Source organism: Rhinoderma darwinii, chromosome 10 (genome assembly GCF_050947455.1).
Source record: "Rhinoderma darwinii isolate aRhiDar2 chromosome 10, aRhiDar2.hap1, whole genome shotgun sequence".
NCBI lineage: Eukaryota > Metazoa > Chordata > Amphibia > Anura > Rhinodermatidae > Rhinoderma > Rhinoderma darwinii.
The window spans coordinates 93315454-93322093 of NC_134696.1; the positions used below are offsets into that span (position 1 = coordinate 93315454).

At 49.5% G+C, this 6640-nt stretch overlaps 1 protein-coding gene across 1 annotated transcript in view; it reads right to left on the reverse strand.

Annotated features, from left to right (window-relative positions):
• Window positions 1-5975, reverse strand: part of GRIK5 (glutamate ionotropic receptor kainate type subunit 5) — a 214975-nt gene extending 209000 nt beyond the window's left edge. The window contains exon 1 of the mRNA XM_075840288.1: window positions 4529-5975. The gene's annotated coding sequence lies outside the window, so the exon portion shown is untranslated. The remainder of the gene's footprint in view (window positions 1-4528) is intronic.
• Between the last annotated feature and the right edge of the window lie 665 nt (window positions 5976-6640).

Below are 6640 nucleotides of genomic sequence, written 5' to 3' on the forward strand. Positions count from 1 at the left end.
CATCTCCCGCAAAATATGGAATAAAAAGTGATTAAAAAAGTCTTAATATAGGCCAAAATGTTACCAATAGAAACTGCATAAAACAAGCCCTGACAACGCTCAATCAACAGAAAAATAAAAATTTTATGGGTTTCAGAATATGGTGACAAAAAAAATGTTATATTTAAAAATGTTTTTTCCTTGTAAAAGTAGTAAAACTATAAATTTGGTATCGTCGTATTTGTATTGACTCACAAAGTAAAGTCTAAAATGTTGTTTTTATCACAAGGTGAATTCCATGAAAACAAAACAATGGAGGAATTTCAGGTTTTTTTCCTATTACACCCCTCCAAAGACATTTTTCCCAGTTTCCCAGTACATTATATGGTACAATAAATGGTGCCGTGAAAGACTACAACTCATCGTTCAAAAAAACAAGTCCTCATACGGCTATAGCGACGGAAACATAAAAAGTTAGGGCTTTTGGATGGTGGGGAGGAAAAAGAAAAAATGGCTGCGGATGGAAGGGGTTATGGCCGACTATTCAATGAGTTTCTTGGCGGGGCAAAGGGCAAAATAAAGGGCATACCGCTAATGTAATAAGTGTAACAGAACTCATTACAATAACCCATAGTAGAATTATAAAGAGATCCATTGTGGTGACCACCTCCAGCAAGACCATGAAAGACCAGATATTGGAGGGAGAAGACATTTTTGGGGACCTCATCTGAGGTCAATGGAAGAAGAATGGAAGCGGGTGTCAATACATTACATTAACCAAACCAGAAATTATTATTTTACGTCAACTATTATGACATGAAGACGACAAAAATCCATCTCCATCCAGAACTCCATCTGGTCGCTGCATTTTAAGAAAGCCAAATATACAAGTGTAGCCATGCAGGGGCGGACATACCGCATGTGCAGCCGGTGCAGCTGCACAAGGGCCCCGCGTGGGAAGGGGGCCCGTTCAGTGGCGTAACTACCACAGTAGCAGCCGTAGCAGCTGCTACGGGGCCCGCGGCATGGGGGGGCCCGTGTCGCCCTGACAGGCACATTACATTTTATGTACCAGGCCTGGCGGCACGGGCCCCCTCATGCCTAGTAGCATCACAACACTAGGCATGAGGGGAGGGAGGGGGCGGGGGCCCGGTGATAGCCGCCACACTGCACTACCAATCGGGAGGGAGGGGGCGGGTGCCCGGGCCCGGTGATAGCCGCTACACTGCACTGCCAATCTGGCACAGATGAATAGGACAGGACGGCGATGCTGGTGGTAGGAGGAGCGCTCAGGCAGGGGAGAGGACAGGGGGCGGTGCGACGTAAGACTTCGGGCGGCTGGACAGTACAGTCAGGACTGCCGGAGAACTCATAGGATGAGCGGAGGACAGACACAGGACGAGTGGAGGACGTGCAGACTGCAGAGGACAGGTAGATGAAGTTAAAAAGTTCATGTCAGAAGGGAGAAGTTTTTATGTAGAAAAATCTGCCTCATAATTCCTTCCGGAATTTTGAGGCATATTTTGACCTGCCGGTAGAACACTTCCCGCGTTTTTCATTGCGTTTTTTTGTGGCGTTTTTCGGCCATCGGGCCGTGGGCAGGGAAACGCAGCAAAAAACGCATTTTCTGCCTGCCATTGTTGTCAATGGGAAGTCAGAGACAGAAACGCCCGAAGAAAGGGCATTGCGCTTCTTTTTCCCGCATGCGGTTTTTACTGCTCGCAGGAAAAATTTCATGGATTTCAATGGGAGGCACTTTCTGACGTTTTTCGCGAAAAAAACCTCAGTGTGAACTCCCCCTAACACAGGGGCGTAACTACTGCTATAGCAGCCGTAGCGGCTGCTACGGGGCCGCGGCATGAGGGGGCCCGCGTCACCTGCCGGCACGGGCCCCCACCTTGGCCGGAATCTCCGCTAGCTGCCGCTATGGCTGCTACAGCGCGATGCCACGGAACACTACGGCAGAGCAGGGAGTATCTCCCCGCTCTGCCATTAAACATAAGACATGTATCCCCTATCCACAGGATAGGGGATACGTGTGTGATCGCTGGCATTGATAGGGAGAACGGGGGACCGAAAGTCCCCTGAAGTTCTCCATCACAAACCTCGGACTTCCGGGGTCTGTGTCGGCAGCTCCGTAGAAATGAATGGAGCGCCGGTCACACTTGAGCTGCGCAGACACCGGAAGTCAGAGGTGAGTGATGGAGAACTTCGGGGGACTTTCGGTCCCCCGCTCTCCCTATCAATGCCAGCGATCACACATGTATCCCCTATCCTGTGGATAGGGGATACATGTCTTTTGTCTTTTCACACTGTAGGTCGCATTTTTTTGAGTGATTGGGGGTGTATGGCGTTCCCTACAGGGGGGGGGCTGTATAGCGTTCCCTACAGGGGGGGGCTGTAAGGCGTTCCCTACAGGGGGGGCTGTATAGCGTTCCCTACAGGGGGGGCTGTATAGCGTTCCCTACAGGGGGGTCTGTATGGCGTTCCCTAAAGGGGGGTCTGTATGGCGTTCCCTACAGGGGGGGGCTGTATGACTTTCCCTACAGACCCCCCCTGTAGGGAACGCCATACAGAACCCCTGTAGATAACGCCATACAGACCCCACTGTAGATAACGCCATAAAGTCCCCCCTGTAGATAACACCATACAGCCCCCTGTAGATAACGCCATACAGCCCCCCTGTAGATAACGCCATACAGCCCCCTCTGTAGATAGCGCCATACAGTCCCCCCTGTAGATAGCGCCATACAGTCCCCCCTGTAGATAGCGCCATACAGTCCCCCCTGTAGATAGCGCCATACAGTCCCCCCTGTAGATAGCGCCATACAGTCCCCCCTGTAGATAGCGCCATACAGACCCCCCTGTAGATAGCGCCATACAGACCCCTCTGTAGATAGCGCCATACAGTCCCCCCTGTAGATAACGCCATACAGCCCCCTCTGTTGATAGCGCCATACAGTCCCCCCTGTAGATAACGCCATACAGCCCCCTCTGTAGATATCTTGAGATTCAGTCCTGCTTGATAGGTAACAGTGCAGTAAGCTAAGCATGATAAGATCATCTAAATTATTGCATCTCAGTTGCATGAGTGCTTTGTGTTATATTCAATGATTCAATTTAACCTAAGTCTCTAAATGTGGGCAAAGAAAATAAAAAAACTATACTCACCTCCTCCCTCGCCTCCGTTCACCCGCCGCAGCCCCCATCCTCCTGTCTCGGTCTGTGTTACAAGTGTACAAGGCTGCACTGGTGACGCGCTGCCGATGGCACGTGACCGCTGCTGCCAATAACTCCTCATTGGTGTGCTGCTGAGGACAGTAGTTCCACAGCAAATCGCTGTTGAGGGCATTGATTGGCTGCAGCGGTCATGTGCCATCGACCGCGCGTCACCACAGCAGCTTTGTAAACACAGAAAGGGATAGGGGCTGCGGAGGGGGAACGGAGGCGCCGGAGGAGGTGAGTATAGGTTTTTCATTTTCTTTGCCCACATTTAGGGACTTAGTTTAGATAAGAATTTAACCCGGAAAAAAATGTGTTACTTGTGTTCTAAACTGGTAATAAAATGTACAATATAAATCTTCCTTCATAATTTTTATTAGTAAGGTTTATTTTTATATGCATATATATGTTTAGGTAACTTTGTCGGTATTGGGGGGGGGGCGGGGGGGCCCTGGCACATTATCTGCACAGGGGCCTTTTGCAGTCTGTGTCCGCCACTGTAGCCATGAGTTTGCCTTCAGGCACCGCCATGTGTACAGGTCAGGAAGAAAACTTCTCTCCATAGATGATTGTATAGGTTTACGGCGGCACAATACATGTTTGTATCTATACATCCCGGGTGCTACACAAAAGTGTTACCAGTCGTGTCAATGTGCCAGTCACTGCCTATCCATGTGTCCAAACAGATGGCTGCAATGTACATACAATGACATGTATACTGTAGGTAACTATTCACACAGTGCAACATATATACAAGAAGTAGTAAGGGCAAACCTGTATATTTACCGTAGGATACACCATAGTACATGTAATATACCTGTGCAAGAAATCAGCATTCAATATATATAGATCAGCTGTTCTCATGTATACCCAGATATGTCTATATTTTATTAGGGTCCTGCCAACCGGGCACCATGGCGGCTCATCAAGTGGTAATGTAACCCCTAAGATGCCTCCATCCCACTCATAATGCTGCACACAGACCAGGCCTGTCATAAAGATTGTTGGGGAGCTGCTGCCACCCTTCATTTATTGTCAGGGCCCTCTACAATTTCACGGGGTGGTGGGGGGGGGGGTTCGAAAATGGTTCTTATGAATGCCCCCCTTACACACAATTGCAGCTGCACCCCCTCCTTCTTTTACCCCTTTGTCTACAGACCCAAACCTGTGATGCTCAGCGTTTCCCCTGCACCGCCATTTTTAAAGGGCCCCCTTTAATCAATTATCATATGACATTTTTTTTGCCCACTCAAACATGAATGTACCCCCCTCCCATTCCTTATTTTCCAGTCGCCCCCCCAAGAAAAGAGTAGACGGATGCACTCACAGATAGATGAGGATGCAGCCGGAGCAGTACAGGATACGAAGCCCTCTCTTCTCTGATCCTTGGTTCCTCAGTAGCTCACACCGGAGGGATGCGGGGACGCTGGAGGGAAATACAATGTGGACGGAGGAAGGGGTGGTTCACACTCCTCTCCGAGATCCCCCCAAGACAAACCACAAGGAATCCATTCCCTCTTCTACACAATTCTGCTCTCCCTCCTCAATTCCTTCTTCGTTTCCCGGAGACGGCGCGAGGAGGGGGGGGGGGATTCCGCCTCATCTGCAGGGGGGCAATCACGTCCTTTTGGCGAGGGGGAGACAGCTGACACTCTCTATCCCCCCAGCCAGCCGATCCAAGACACGGGTAATGTCATTAAGGCACAGAGTCCCACAGGAGAGGGGGCTTCCGCTGACGGTACCAGAAAGAGACTAAACAAATTTCGAAGCCCCCTCCTTAGACTTAGCCGGTGATCACGAAAATCCCCCTGTGATGGTAGAGGTTTGGGGAAACAAGGTTAGAAGTCTAAAAGGGGGGAATTTATAACAGGCCATACTGACCCCCACCCAGCTAAGAAACAGTCCTGACAGACGGGAGGTTGATGTCCATGGGGAAGGAACGGGAAGTCCATAGGGGCCGTGAAATACAGATGTGTAGACTTCCGAGCGGTGGGGATGGGGGGATGTAGGGTTGGAGAGGTAGATCAAGGTTCTCACCGCAGGAAGACGGGACGTAGCATAGAATCTGTATGAAATGGGGAAAATCCTGAGAAATGGGAGATTTGCTGTGAAGGATCGGGAACCAAAAATAGGTTTATGGTCCAAAGTATTTGGGTCTGAGTTCTTTGGCTCACCTTCTTCCAACAGAAAGGCTCCTCTCCATCCAGAAATACAGCGAGCAGAAGACGGGAGGGTGGGAGGCAGACTATAGGTCTTCTCCAAAATCGCACCGATGAAGACTATGGCTCTGCACTAGTATAGCGGTGTGTGCAGACTATGCCTGTAATGTGGCTGTCAGTGCAGAGAAACGAAGAGCAGGGCTGTGCGGGGAGACGAGGCGAGAGGAGAAAGCTATGAATGCAGAGCAGTGATGCCATTGTAGAGAGGATGCAGCAGAGCTGAGATTGTACATTTAGACATGGTGCGCAGGAGGATGCTGAGCAGGTGCAGTGAGTGCAGGGAGAATTCCAGATTTGCAGTCTCCGTTCTCTATTCCCATTTCCTAGTCACTTCCTTTGCAGGAGTCTCTCACACTTCTCTCCACATCCGTACACCACGCCTCCATCCATCCACCCTCGCTTTCATCCTTTTTTTTCCCAATCTGGACCTCCTTGACCACTTTTTCAGTCTCCGAGACCGGTTCTGTATAGGTTTCCACTTAGTTTCCTGCCCTTACCCCTTGGTCTATCCCAGTCCCTAATCTGGTCCTCATCATTGTGCCCTTTGGCTCTGGTGCTGAGGTTGTGTCCACACCATGAGACCTACTCTTCTCCTACATCTCAGCCCACCCCTCCCTCCTCATCCTCATTCATTCAAGGGTTGCTAGAGGGGAAGCTATGCAGCAGAGTCATGAAGGATACTCATCATATCCGAGTGTGTCAGGGTTCATATGTGTCTATGCCGTGTGTCCTATTTCACTTCTATAACAATCTAATACAATTATCCGTGCGCTCCAGACCCCCGAGACCCCACATCATTATATATCCAGATCTGCGTTACTATGGACCCTCTATTAACGCATAGACCCCCATTGTTCTGGTGCAAATAAATCCATGCGTGTAGACTTTAATTTATTCGTATAGCCTTTCATGCGTGGAGGCCAGCCGTCAGTAGATTTACTGACAGGCATTTAAAAAAAATATATATTTAAAGGCGGCTTTAAAAAAAAATAGATGACTGGAGAGATCGGTGACAACACAGTTTCCTAGTGATCAGCCAGGGACCATCTGCAAGTAAAAGCCACAGCTCTGCATGATGGGAGTAGTGATACAGGGGCTCCGGATATAGCGTGGTACATAGTCATCATGTTTTATTCTCATTATCGGCCCTGAGGTTCCAATATCTTGTAAGTAATCTTGGTCCTGACCGCCAGTCAAGGTGCCCATAGGTATTGCCACCC